Here is a 15,570-nt window from a genome sequence, read left to right on the forward strand (position 1 = left end):
AAGGGGCAGCTAGTGATATCATTCTCGAGACGTCTGTCGCCGACAAGCAGCATGGTCGGCGGCCGAGCCGTACCAAGGATTGTACGGAGGAAGTTTCCGCTGCCATGGCAGAGATATGCTCGGACAATTGCGGTATGACGTCAGGCATGCTTTTCTGACACGACCATTCTGAGATATGCTTTGAGGAACGTGCACGCCTTGGGAAGCGTGCACGCGCCTCTCCGGGGTCCTATATAAAGACCCCCGGACTTCGACGGAGGTATGATTTTTCCCCTCATCTACTGTAGCCACAGTCTCTATTCTGCCTCTGTTTCTTCTCGCCATCGCCTGACTTGAGCGTCGGAGGGTCGTCGCCGGGAACCCCTTCCCGGCCCGGCTTTGTTACAAGTTCATCGGAGGCTTACGTCGCTGCGAAGATCACCTGGGAGCAGCAAAGAGCGCCACGTCCCCAGTTTCCATCGACTCAGTGCGCAGACAGGATCATGAATGATGACTCTTTCGTAGATAAAACATTTGACTTATTAGATGATATGGCCATGGCAATTATACCAATTTTTCTCACGATCATACATTGGCCATGTTGGCAAGATGAACCTAAGCTCCCTTTAGTAGTCACACCTACATGAGGCACACATGTGGTCCCACTCTCTAATGTTAAGCAAGGGAGTGCAAGGGGAATGCTCATGAGTGGGTGCCATCACTCTTTTTTAATTGCAAGTTTAGCAGTGTAATGACAAATTGCAAAGCATTACTTATTCATGACATAGTTTCCAGCACACATATAGCTTATTGTTTTACAATTTCATTTTAATCTTTCTCCATTCCACTCATGTAGCTTGCCCTACTCAATTTGCCTACTTACTCCTTTCCTCTTTTCACTTTAAGGTAGCAAGAAGAGATGGTTTAGATCTTTGGTGGGTTGAGGTATTTTTTTGGTCGGAGGATCACTCTAAGGACACTTGACATGGTTTTGCGAGTTTTGGTATTCCTTCAGTTTTTTTTAATCTTATTTTGCTTATGTAGTTGAAGTAGTTTTGATATTAATGTTTCTCTTTATTTATGTTATTAATCTATAAGAACTTATTTGTATAAATTTGACTTTCATGGTGTGATTTAGTAATTATGGTTGTGAATATTGAAGTAGTGTTTTTGATTTATAGTCTTGTTATATGGTTATTTCGAGCTTAGCAGGCGTCGAAGAGATTCTTGTGTAGCCATCGTGACTTCCATGTCATGGCTACGACCTTTGAAACCCACTTGAGGCGTGACAAGAAATGTGTTATCTAGTGGATAAAAGATTGATATACGTTTATGCTGCATATAACAAAGGCCAAACAATTTTGGTAGTTACCCTCATTCTCATCGGAAAATGCTGTTGAATAAAAAAGCAAAGATGATGAAGAAATTAAAACTAAATACTTCAACTATACCTGTATATTTTAAGGCACTGTTGTTGATGCCCAGCTTGAACTAACTGTTGAGCTAACTTATGCAGAAGAGGTAAAATCTTTGGAGGAATAAGTTTAGGAGGTGTCAACACAGAAGCCTCAGAGCTTTTGACTTGGTTTTCAGAATGATTGCTAGCACTTTCACTCTGCAGATCAAATGATCCTGACAATGGCTGTGATAGCTCCGGAAGAGATCCAAAAAGACTGTCAGGAGGGACTGGCTTACTGAAATTAAAGAGAAAAAGAGCATTACAAAGGGAGTCAAAAAGCATGAAGCACCTTTTAGATACCATGAAGCATATTTAATAACATACAAAGTTACAAACATGCTGACCACTTAGTCTCCACATAAGCAAGCCATATCAAAAGACTAAAATATGCTATCGAAACAACAACAAAAGATAGACAATGAAAGATGGCACCTCAGCATTTTTTGCAATATAAAAACTATTCCTATAGTTCGGAGGAGAAAAATAGCACTCTTGTTCTGACTAAATGTAACTAATAACTTGAAATAGACATAATTACAAGACCATGTAGAGCTAACCAAAGAAATTATAAAAAGTGACATGTCGCACTTTGACTTACACGGGGAAGATGTAGCTGATAGCTTTAGTGTTGCAGGGGGTGGAGTGTTTCTGGTCATCTGGAGTCGTTGATAAAATCTACTCAGTGTCGTGCTTTTATTTGGACATCAAAGCATCCTCCCATGTCCTGATGCAAACCAAAAGAGGAAGGAGGCTACGGGCTCAAAGACCTCAAGACATAGAACAAAACACTTTTATCTTAAGTATTATGGCACATTCAAGATAACCAAGACTCCTTATGGATCAAGTGGATTCATCACACATACTTGGGTTGTGAAGACTTGTAGATGTGGCAAGAAAAGCAAGAGGAATCTCCTCTGATCAAGAAATTACTACGCATCAGAGATGAGATATTGAGGGCTGAGAGTTCAGCAGAGTCGACATCAACCCAATTTTCAGGTTGCTATGTAGAGGAAGGGAAAGGGGTGACCAGGGCATATGATTACTTCAGGAGGACAAGTAGCAGGAAGCCTTGGGCTAGTACGATATGGAAACCATAAGCATAACCATGTCATGCTTTCTGTGTGGCTGTTGTTCCATGGGAGACTGCCTATGCGGGATCGGTTACCATTTGTTTTGGACAAAACCAACACATTTTGTGAGGGAGCAGAGGAGACATAGGAGCATCTATCCTTCCAATGTCCTATTACGAGATTGTTATGGAGAAGGATCAAAGACTAGCCGGATATGAGGCAGAAGATAAGCACAAGTAGACGGATGTTCAGGGTCTACAAGAGGTGATATCATGGTGCACAAATTTAGACAAAGGCAAGGCATCTAGCCATAACATGTATGGTGCATCATACATGGCTATCCAAGAATCAGAACCTTTTTGAGAGGATGTGATTTGATGTAGAGGGTACCTATAGACAGATACACAGACGTGTATAGGACCTTAGCCATCTTGATACTTCATCAGATGTGACTGGAGTCCAAGGACAGTTGTATACATTTTTTGGGAAGCTAATATACACATTTACATATCAAAAAAGAAGAAATTATGAAAATAATGGAAAAGGGGTAGTTTTTTCACATATATGTTAAATAGATATTAGAGGTTTATGTGAAGTGGTTGATAACCCTTGACAAGCATGGATGAGTTTGGTACAGGTGCATGTGTGTTTCCGTTGGAGAAGTTTAGGTGAAGTGGTAGATACCCATAAAAGGTATGAGAAACATTTGAATTTGAAAACTTGGGTTTGGGCATGATACCTTACGGTGCTCACCTTGTCAGAACCCTTGTAATTTTTTTTTTAATTTCTTTAGCTTTAATACTATAATCCAAACCCTAAACTCTAAATTATAAACCCTAAGCTCTAAAAAAATAAAGAAAAAAAATCCTTGGTGCTCACAAGGTAAGTGTGTGTGTGTGTATATATATCCCTGCACATCCTTAGGTGAGCGACTGTGGACGACATCCAACGAGGGCGATCTGACGCAACTAAAATTCATTTTTTTTAATCCCTCTCTCATCTGCATGCAACAATGTTTCTCTCTTTCTTCTTAAATTAAAATAAAATTATATTTTTTTTCTCCTTTAAATACATGCAACAATCTAGTGCTAGCTTAATTACACCAGCCACCACTGTGGACATGGTGTTAGTCTTTAAGACCAACACTAAGGTTGGTGTTGACTTTAAAGACTAGCACCACCTAGTGCTGGTACTAGTTTTTAAAGACCAGCACCAAGGTGATGCTGGTACTAGTTTTTAAAGACTAGCGCCAAGGTGGTGCTGGTACTAGTTTTTAAAGAACAACACCATCTTGTTGCTGGTTTTTAAAAAACAACACCACCTTGAGGTCAGTCGACCCCACCTAGTGGGATAATAAGACTTGGTTGTTATTGTTGTAGCACCACCTTGGTGTTGTTTTTACAAAACATCTTGGTGCTGAATTTTAAAAACCAGCAATGATGCATAGAGAGAGAAAGCACCAAAGTGTTTCTTAAAAACCAACACCAGGTTAAAAACCCAACACCAAGGTAGTGCACCCTTGGTGCCCGTCTTTAAAAACCAGCACCACAACTGTGGCAGATAGATTTAGCTGTGGTGCTAGTTTTTAAAAATCAGCACCACATTGATTGTTGCATGAGGAGAGAAGAGAGAATATTACTTTAATTTATGAGGAAAGAGAGAAAAGTCGTTACATGCAAATGAGAGAGGGATTAAAAAAATTGGGTTTTGGCTGTGTCAGGTGCCCACATCGGATGTCACCCACACTCGCTCACATAAGGGTGTGCAAAATTGAACTAGCCTCATGGTTCAATTGTGCCTTGCTCACAGCGAGTTCCACTGTCTGGTCGTGCCTCCCAGCACGACTGTGCCTCTTCCTAGAGCAGAATTCCAAATCTTCCACGATTCACGACACAGCCATGCCTCCTAGGCAGGGCCGTTGTATGGAGATCTTATAAAAGGAGAACAAGATCCCCTTTTTAAGGGGGAGAGGGTTTTCCCTTAAAGGAACCCACAAGGTCCATATTCGAGGCAGATTTTAACAATTCATCCACCATCCGAGGTAGATTTCATCAATCCATCCATCATCAAAGCAAGGATTTTATCCGGAGATACCGACAACATCTCACTAAGCTTTCTCTTCTCCTTTCTTCCAGATTTGAGTTATAGATTGCTTCCTTCTATGTCTTGTGGTTGTATTTCCTTTGCTATAGAGTAGATTTTCCGGATTCTAGGATATAGTGAATAATTATGGCGTGATGTTGATGTATGAACTATGAATTTGTTCATTTCCTTGTTCTATGATATGCTTATGTCTGTTCTTGTTTGATTGAATGTGTGTGTGGTGAATGATTACATGTATGTTATGTTTAATTAAATGGATGTGAATGATTGGTTACCATGTAAGGGAGACGCTTTAGATTATATGACCGGAGGCCTTAGTGACGGAGGGCATCCTTTTAACTAAATTTTCTAGAGTATCGCCTTGAAATGAGAGTCAATTCTCTACAAGGGATTAGATAATTAGAATTTAATGGATTTTTCCTAATTTAATATTAGGAAGTGACTTGTGTAATCTAGACTATATGACGGGGGTCCCTCATGTGACAGGGGTATCCCTTTAACCGGACTTTCTATATTACCTCTTTACTTAATAGCATTGAAATTCAATGGGGCAAACACTTCGATGTAACCTTCACGGGTCCGTACCGGTAATTTGGTTAGAATCCCTATAAGAGCGTAAACATAGAGGTAAGGAGATGAACAATACATAGAACATCAACTAGCATCATAATAAAATTGAAATCCTAGAATCATTTTCCCAAACCAATTCCTCCCTCTTCAATCATTTGCTCTCACTGATCTCTCTCTTGTTCATGTGATTTTAAACAACTTCGATCGTCTAGATAATTGCTTTGCAAACTTGACTAGTGCTCAATCAACAATCCCTATGGATTCAATATTTTATTACTTGACGGCATAACCGTGCACTTGCGGTAGTACAACAATGGTGTAGTCACAGTTCAAGTGAATTCATTTTTAAAAAATGACATGTTTATCAAAATTAATCCCACTTGAATAAACTTAAATTACCCGACCCCATAAGCATCCATCCTTCATTGTGTTAAATATTTATCTCATATGGTTTTTTGTTATAGGATGAGATGTGCTTATTTTTTATGTGTTTACTGATCAATTGTCACTTATTTAATTAATTTATTTTGATTATATATAAACTTTGCACACGAAAATGATAATACATGCAACATTAACATATTTGATGATGTCTCGTACAACTAATTGATCATTATTGTAGATATATTGGAATTTCTCATGTATATTATAGGCAATGATGCATGTTAAATTCATGCCTTCATGGTGTTTAAAATTCTAAACCGACAAATAATATATGAAAAGCATTGAGATAATGTATCTAAAAATCCATAAAAAGAAAATTTACACTCAATAAAGTATTTATTGATATATATAAAGGCTTTCTTATTCTTCTCTATTTAGTTCTAATATTATTTATGCCCATTAAAGGGGAGCCTTGGCGCAATGGTAAAGTTGTTGCTTTGTGATCAAAAGGTTACGAGTTCGAATTCTGGAAACAGTCTCTTGCAAAAAGCAGGGTAAGACTGCCTACAATGGATCCTTTCCCGGACCTCGCATAGCAGGAGCTTCGTGCACCAGGCTGCCCTTTTTTTTATTATTATTATTTATGCCCATTGTCTACCGCTTCAATCTACCTTTTAAAACCTTCACTAGGAGCCAATCAATTTTATCAAGGGGTACTCATCCTTCAGAAGTTAAAATCCTGTATAAAGTGGCCATGGCCATAAAACATATATAGTATATGATGTTATTGCATATATAATTATAACATTATTAGAGTTTGACTTTCATAACTTTAGATACATTTTACTTAACCTGCATATGTAATTTAGCAATTCTAGATATCTAATTTATCATTGTTTTACATATTAGATATTGAAATCATGATCTGCTAAAGTGGGGTTAAGTTCCCCTAGATAATAATAATAAGAGAGGTGTTGGTAAAATAATAAGTATAGCACCAAGCGAATATAGATGTGGATAGTGAAAATTTTGTAAATGACCCCACCCAGGTAGGTTTAAAATTTCGAATAATGTCAGAGTTTCAATTTTTGATCGAAACAATATGATTATAGTACTTATCGTGTCGTGTCGATATTGCTTCAATATTTTTTAAAATATAAAATATCTTTGTAATATTTTAAAAACTCAATTTACACTAACGTTTCGATCCTGGAACGGAACGATACGATTTTGATATTGTATCATGTCGATATGGTTTCAGTATTTTTAAAATATAAAATATATTAACTAAAAATAAAAAATTAAATCAAATATTTAAAAATAAAAAAATTATAGATTTTTTAGAAAGAAATATATATTAAATTAATGGGATAGTTTCATGGTTTAATTAAGCCTATTTAAAGTATCCCTATTATAGGTAGGAATTGATTAAAATTATTAATATAAGTTATTTAATTAAAAGCACTAAGTTTAGCCTTCTTGCTGGCAACCCAGCGATCCTTCTTGTTATGTGTTGCCAGCAATTGCGAGGCTCACGCGACAAATTGCGGCAACCGTGGCAATCATGGGGCCTACGCGACGTGTTCACTATGGCAGCAGTGATAGCGGGGCCTACGCAACGCCTTCGCAGGGTTCATAGGGTTCACACAACGCCTCGCGGCATCCACAGGGTTTGTGCAGCATTCCGCGACGTCCGCGGGGTTCGCGTGATGCTCCGTGGGGTTCGCGCGACGTTCCACGACATTTGTGGAGTTTTGTCGATGCCTCCGCGACCGCCCAAGGCCTTGCGGCATGCCCAACACAAGAGGCGTGTCGATGCCGGTATTGGTCGGCAAGTGGAATGAAATGTTTTACCCGTACCGACCGGCATAGCACGAGATTTTAAACCGTGATCTTTATTAACATTTGATTGAAATAGGTGATTACTATTAATTATAATTGAAATGTTGAATTTTTTATATTATCTCATGAAATGCTTAGTGCTTATTGAATCTTTTACATCAACTATTTAATTAAAAAAAGGCAGTCGGTGCATGAAGGTCCCAGGGAAAGATTGAACCACATTGGATCTATTATACACAGTCTCACCTTATATTTTGCAAAAAGCTATTTCTATGACTCAAACTTATGACCTCAAGATCACATAGCAACAACTTTACACTTGGACCCAGACTCCCCCCTTCTTGTATCAATTATTCAATGATGTATAAATTTGAAATTTATATTTTTATTATTATTACACAAACAGAGACAACAAGTCTAAGAACTTGTATTAGATTGATCTCCAAATTTTATTGCAGAGGCATCAAGTATGACAGATTACATTTATAATGGTCATGAAGATTAATCTTTGGTCTTGACATCTTCTGATATATTTTGATAATTGTAAGCATTGATTATGTTATATTTATTTGAAAACTTTAAATTATTCATGGATTAATATACTTTTTGTATTTTGAGAATATGTAAAAGTGTTACCTGAATTTTCTATTGTATAATAAAAGGATAAAGGGATGATGATTTTGATTTCTTAATATAATGTATATATGTAGAGTAATGATACGTAGAGGGAAAAAATCTCAAGAAAAAACTCAGGGATAGACATATAAATTCATGTCCCATCATTTTCACTTTTGTGGGCCCATCATTTTGTGTCTATCCTTGTGTGTATATAAATGTGTGTGTGTGTGTGATAATTTTTGGACGAATGAGTCCCTATAATTTTCTAAAGGTTTGAACAATTTAGATAAAAGAAAATAAACACATTTCACTCTTTTATAAAAATGATATAATCCTAGCTTGAATTAAAATTTATACAAATAATTAAGGTAAATTTAGTAAAATATATATAACATGGGGCATGACTAATATAAAGAGTAATGTATTTAAAATGATATTTTAATAAAATAAATTCAAATAATAAGAAATAAATAGTTTAATTATTGACTTAATTAAATAAATTGTTGTGTCAAACCTGGATTGTTTATTCAAACGAAAGCTAAGAGGGCACATAAAGGAGGAGGAGAAGCTCGACATGATATCTTCAAGCTTTAGTTTTTGTATAGCATGTTATCATTATCTCTCAATCTTTATTTACATCACAAGAGTTAGAACATACCCCAAAAAAAAAAAATAGAAACCAAATTTTATCTTATTTAAAAAAAACTACATTTTAAATTAATTATAATGTTTTATAAAATAATTAATTAAGTTAAACTAAATTAATATTTTAAAAAATAGGATTGAGTAAAAGTCAATTTAGAGCTAGGTGGAGTCCACCAAGTAGATATGACAATTACGATCAAGTATAAACTATATTTAATTTTGGATTCATTTTAGTCCACTTAAAATTAAACCAAATTTGTATATAAAATAATTTGATTTAATCATATTTAATAAGAATAGAGTATATTTTAAAAAGTTAGAAATTATATTATATTTAATTCTCTTTTTTGATATCTCCTGACAATTTGTCTCCTTTAGTCCTTTACTACACCCACTTTATTCTCTTTTTCAACAATGTATTTTTTTACTCTCTTATTCTATGTGTGGATTCATTTTAGTCAATTTAAAATTGAACCACATTTATATATAAAATAATTTTATTTAATTGTATTTAATTAGAATATAGTATATTTTATAAGGTTAGAAATTATATTATATTTAATTCTCTTTTTTTTTATCTCCCAATAATTTTTCTCCTCCGTCACGTCCACTCCATTCTCTATTGCAACAAGGTATTTTTTTTTCCTTCCTTATTCTCTGGGTTTATTCTCATAGATGGATATAGGAGGGAAATAAATCACAGATGGAAAAAAAAAATCTAAATGGAAAAAAAAAAGATGGAAATAAGAGGAAAGAAAAGAAATAAAAAGAGGGGAAATACTAGGGAGGCGCAGCCAGTTGCAACGTTATGACTAGGCTAGGAAATTGCATGGTTATGACTAGGCCCAGCCATCGGGAGCTTACGGCCAGACTTGATAGTCGTAGTGTGGTAGCAAGCTCTGCGTCAACGCCCACATAAAGGCAACCTCGCTGCTGTTAGGTTGTCACAACATCACACAATGACCACATCTTGTTGCAAACTCTCTATAAGGCAGCAGCCGCCTCACAACTAGGCGAGGCCGTCGTGGGCCCATCGCGACCTCACAGAGGCCTCACAGCCAAGCAAGATTGCTACATCCTCACGACTAGATGAGGCCGCCATGAGTGGCTTCGCAGCCATGCCTAACTACTATAAAAGTCCTCACGGCCAAGCAAGACCATTGCAAAGTGTGGAATCATTGGAGTTTTAACAAGAGGAAGGAATATGGTTCTTAGCCTGGTGTAGGTGCTAAAGTGCTTGGTGTCGATCAGTAAATTTTGTCTATGCCAATCAGCATAGCTCGATACCTTAATCCCTGACCCTATCCACTCGGGTACCCTTAATTAGAAATGAATGGAAATTTGTACCAATTTTTCCCATAAAAGCTTTCAAGGCTTAATTCATCACCTGTGTGAAAATGTTTAGAGTGTTTGAAGGGCATTGTTAGTCACTCATACAATCCGTATTGTCTTAAAAAAGTCTTCAAGTCATCACTAATCTTGATCTAAATCTAAGATACACACTGCAAGTTTTAGAGACTCATCAAGCACTTACCATCAAATCAAGGATGTCGTTAAATCTAAGTATGTGAAATCTATAATTAAAAAGTGATAGTAGATGTCACAACTATCAACACATTTTTTAAAAGGGTTATTCTAAAACAGGGGTATATAAGGATTTATACTAACCCCAATAAATCTTTTTGTAAAAGTCTTCAAGTTACCGATTTATTTCAATATGTCCCAAGATGCTCTAAGAGTTCATGGGATAATGTGAGAGATTAGGCAACTTTGACTACGGATCAAATCTATAGCATGTTAGATCGTATACACAAGTGGAAGTTCATACTATAACTCCTTTAAGAAGATCATAATCTTAAGAGGATAGCCTTTTAATGAGGCACTGATGTCAACCATGAGGTCCTAGGGCAGTAAGGTTACTATGACTTGTGAATCTTTCCCTTCTTTCCCAAATTGGTTATATATGAGAAAGGGAAAATGTTAACTCAAAGATTGGGTTAGCTTGGATGCAAGCTTGGGATTTAGTTCAATTTTTAATTGGGAGCTAGGTACTACTGAACATTTTATTCGTTATGCATGACAAAATAAGTGTTTCCTCTCTGGAAATGAGTAACAGAGAAATCGTGAAGGTAAGGTTGGTCGAGTATGGCATAAGCAACACTAATGGGAAAACTATTGCACAATATAATCTATGGCTCATCTCTCAAAAAGAGCCAAACACGTATGTTACCCTTACATTTAGTTTTATCCATGCCACCTTGTACGAATTTGGTGTGATTTGAGTGTGACCTAAATCCTTGAGAAAGCCTATGTGGAAGGTATATTCATGTGGCTCCTACTATTAATAGCAATTTTGTAGGACTTATTTCCACACTTCACATAGGTATAGAAGGTGCTTATGTATTTCTACATATCATTCCTATAGTCTTTCCCTCACCTCCCTGATGCTCTTGATGCACCTCTTCACCATTCCCTGAGATTCCAAAGTATGTCACTTTAAGTTAAAGAGAATTTAGAAAGACATTTTGATGCTACATGATCTTTAATTTATAATTTTATATACCAAAATTAGAGTTCTTAGGTCTCTTAGTGCTTGTGTGTTAGCTTTTGTTCGTCGGATGGCAGTTCCATGGCAACTCAAGTTAGTTAATTTTTCTGATTGTGGTAACACCCATTAAAAAGGTGTGCTATCAGTAGAGGGGCTTCATAGTCAATAAGTTAAAGATTAGGAATTATTCAATTGTCTACAATTTTAAGGTCGACTCCTTAGTTAGGGTTGAGGAAAGCAATTTGTCATTCTATTTTTTTGTATACTGAATGGATTATAAAGTTATTCAATTTGATATTAAAAATAAAGAAAATGTCTTATGTACTTTAGTCCCCCCTTAATAAAAACAAAGGGAGTGTACAATATTGTGTGAATTATAGAGGCATTAAGCTAATAATTTATATTATAAACTTTTAGAAAAGAGTGATAAAAAAAGATTAAGAAAGGAGTTCAAGGTTATCGAAAATCAATTTGGATTAAAGGTCGACGATAGAAGTTATGCATCTCCATATACAACTGATTCAAAAATATTAGAAAAAAAATATATTTGCATATGGTATTCATTGACTAAGAAAAAACTAAGGTGTTAGCATAGCGTATATCAAAATAATTAAAAAATCTATATATATATATGAGGATGCAATAGCGAGAGTGAAAATTCCTTAATGGATAATTGAAGCGTTTCCTATAAAGGTTACATCAAAGATCAACATATCTTTTTACACTAGTCAAGAATGAATTCACTAGACACATCCAAGACATATTACCACAATGCATGTTGTTTACGAATGATATTGTTTTAATAAACAAAACAATGAAAGATTTAGTACAAAGTTAGAATCTTAACAAGAAACACTAGAATTAAAAGGTTTTAACTTTAGTAGATTAAACACATAATATGTTGAATTTAAGCTTAGTAGTATTAGATATAGAAAGACGGTTCTTAAGATAGGAGATGACGAGTTACTTATAATTGAAAGCTTTAAGTATTTAGAATAGTTTTAGCAAAAGGATGGAGAAGTTGATAGAGATGTTTTACATAGGACACAAGCAGTATGGTTGAAATGGAGGAGGGTGTGTGTTCTTTGTGATTGTAAGGTCTATAGCTTAAAGGAAAATTTTACAAAATGACTATTAGCCTTACTATATTATACGGAGTTGAATTTTGGGTTATGAAGTAAGCACACGAGCAAAATATGAAAGTAGCAAAGTTGAAGATGTTAAAGTAGATGTGTGATTATATAAGTGGACAAATAAGAAATAAGAACATTAGAGAGAAATTAAAGTTATTTCTATGGAAGAAAAATTCCGAAAAACGCGTTTAAAATGGTGAGGACATGTACTTAGGCATCTAATAAATATCTCAGATAGACGATGTGAGACCATAATAAAAATGCACATTAATAAAGGAAGAAGGAGACTAAAGAAGACTTTATTCAGAATGATAAAATAAAATAAAATTTATTTAAATATAGATGAGGATATAATAGAGGATCGAACCCAATAGAATAGGAGGATCCATATATAGTGCAACCCCCATTTAGTACAATAAAGGTTTGATTATTGTTGTTGTTAATAAAGTGGATAAGGATTTATATAGTCTAGTTTGGGATTGCAATACGTGTAATTCCTTAAACTTACTTTGGTAAATTGATCCAATACATCAAACTTACTTTGGTAATTTAATTACGCATAGAGATAATTGTTTTAAATTGATCAATTGGAACATAATTATCCATTAATTTTTGTGTTGTACCTAACTTGTGATGAGCTAAGCCACTATTATGGCATAATAGTCTTTAATATTTTGACAATATTTTTTTTTTTTTGGCAAAACCTATGACTTTGATTTTTGCAAATCACACTTACTCAATTTAGGTTATAGTGTACCACTTGAACTACCCTTCTAGCTTAGCAATCTAATTGAGGAATATGTTTAGATCTAGCCAACCATCGAAGCTAGGGGCTTCAAGCTTGACCAATCGAATAATGTTAGACTCATGTCTAGGCCTAAATCAAGTATAAGTGATAGAAAAGAGGAATTCTTCCCCACTACAATAATGATCATGATATGGGTAGAATAATGAACATGATACATATTATATTTTGAAGAAGTTGTATGATCTATTAGCTCAGGATCCTTTAACTTTGTCAAATTACATTTGCAATGTATTTCTTAATCCATTTTCTATCATCCATGATCAAAGGGTCCTAAGTTCATCTTCTAGTAACTCACCTAATATCTACGTATCTAATAGTGGGATTTTTCGTCAATACCAATGTGGAGGTTTGACAAGTAATGAAGATTATAAAATTAAATAGTTTACTAAATTAAAGAAATTAGTAAAAAAGTGAGCAAACAAGAATAATGGTCCTTTATAAATGAACAAGAATTGATGATATGTGAGAAAATGATAAACATTGTGATCAACTAAATCAATTAAATTAAAATAAAAAATATTTCCAATAAGAGAATGAGGTAGCTAGAAGATGCAAGTCTCCACTGCGAAGTTTGCACCACATAATCCTCGAACAATCCAATCTTTCCAATTGCAGCATATGCTGAGTAGACGATGTAGATTAGGAATAAGATTCAAAGTTTTGAATTCCAATTAAGTTTCTTGATAATAATTTTAGTTGTTTGCTCTTAATTTGCCACTTAGGACAATGCTAACTTTTATTGTCAACAAAACTTACATCTGATATTAGATTTTTAATGCCAAAGTTTGCTCTCTTGGGATGCAGAAAAATTATGCTTCATGCCAAGGTTATCTCAGAAATGGGACATGAAAGTTGTCTTGTGAAGAAGCATGGCCCATATGCAATAGATAGTAAAAATCCAAGACATTACATTGCAAGTTTGCAACACCTCATTGCACAAACAATGGCATAAGCAAATTAAGAGACTAGTTTCTTAATGCCATCAAACTAGTTTCTTTTCTTGTGCAAGGGGTATAGTTATCTACACTGGCATGCTTTGTTAAAGATGCATACAGACTTCTCTTTTGAGTTTTTATAGATCAACTAATTCAATCATTTTAAATCATAAATAGGCAATAGAAAGAGCAATTGTCAAACAACATATCAAAAAAGTGCGCTGACAAAAAAAACACATGGGAAATGTGAAATGAGATAGATTTGTAGGTGGATCAAGTGTAATTAACTCAATATCCATCCAAACAAACTAAAACAAAATGAAAGTATGGTGTGTGTAAACAAGCCTATGTTTAGTTATGATGTGGAAACAAACCTATGAGTAGTTAGGAGAGAACGAAACTCATCCTCGAGTCTTGTTATAGCCTTCAAAGAGTATTGTTTGCTTGGCTAACCACACCATCATTGTTCCTTAAGCTTTTATTTGAGCTAAAAAACTGTGAGATGCCTCTAAGCTGTTCAATTGCTGTGAGATAACTTTTAAGATCATCGTGTGGCCCCCTTGACAATTTGAGCTCTGCCTACTCATTGAGAAGAGCACCACATTTAACATGAATGATCAGAATGTGTACAAGGGCAAACTAATCTAGTCAGATTTGCACAAAAAATTTCAACTTTCTTTTAGATGGCAAAATCTTTATTCAGTTTGCCAGGGAATAATCAAAGAAGCGAATAAGCACTTCCCAAATCGAAAACAATGGACTTAAGCAATGAACGTATTACCAACCAGTCCCCCCAGCCCCACACCACATTCATAACGAGAAAGAAGACGATTTTAAAAGTGGAAACTCGAAGTTGGTCGAGAAAACAGGAAATGCATTTCTAAAACAAAAAAGGTGAAGAAAACATGGGCAACCTCTCGCGTGCGTTCGAAGTATTCCAGTATAACGTCAGCTGACTTGAGGGTCTTGTCGATGTTCCCGTGCGCCATACGAATAGCGAAGGTGCGCACCTGCACCACAGCCAACAGCAGACAAAGTGAGCTTTCAATAAACCCCAGCCGGAATCAGCGATGACACAAAGATCCACATCCACGACTCTACCAACACCAGTGAGATCCAATCCACGGATAAGGAGGACAAGGACGAGTACCTGGGTGGGGCGCATGGCAGCTTCGAGTGCGGAGAGGCGGTGGTCGAAGGAGCCGAGGATGGAGACCATGCGGTCGGTGTTGGCGCGGCTCTCGTGGAGAGAGCCGCGGAGAAAGGACACCCGCTCCCTTAGGGCGTCGCTCGCCCCCATGGGCGATGGCTGGTAGGGCGGAGGAATCAATCGCCGGCCTGCGGCCTCCTCCTTCCTTATTCCGGTAGATCTCTCGTCCTTGCCGCCCCCTCCTCCTCCTAGTTGCCGACTCGATCCGAGGACGAAGAGTGAAAGCGACTAGCAGTCTTAGTCGAGGACTCGGGAGGGATCGAGAG

The 15,570-nt window shown here is 36.0% G+C and overlaps 1 protein-coding gene across 1 annotated transcript in view; it reads right to left on the reverse strand.

Moving 5' to 3' along the window:
- Positions 1-15,370, reverse strand: part of LOC122046972 (exocyst complex component EXO70A1-like) — a 55,964-nt gene extending 40,594 nt beyond the window's left edge. Inside the window, exons 1-3 of the mRNA XM_042607959.1 lie at positions 15,245-15,370; positions 15,009-15,104; positions 1,431-1,673 (exon numbers count right to left, since the gene is read on the reverse strand). The gene's annotated coding sequence lies outside the window, so the exon portion shown is untranslated. The remainder of the gene's footprint in view (positions 1-1,430; positions 1,674-15,008; positions 15,105-15,244) is intronic.
- Positions 15,371-15,570: the final 200 nt, after the last annotated feature.

The sequence above is a fragment of the Zingiber officinale genome, chromosome 2B (assembly GCF_018446385.1).
Source record: "Zingiber officinale cultivar Zhangliang chromosome 2B, Zo_v1.1, whole genome shotgun sequence".
NCBI classification, from domain to species: domain Eukaryota; kingdom Viridiplantae; phylum Streptophyta; class Magnoliopsida; order Zingiberales; family Zingiberaceae; genus Zingiber; species Zingiber officinale.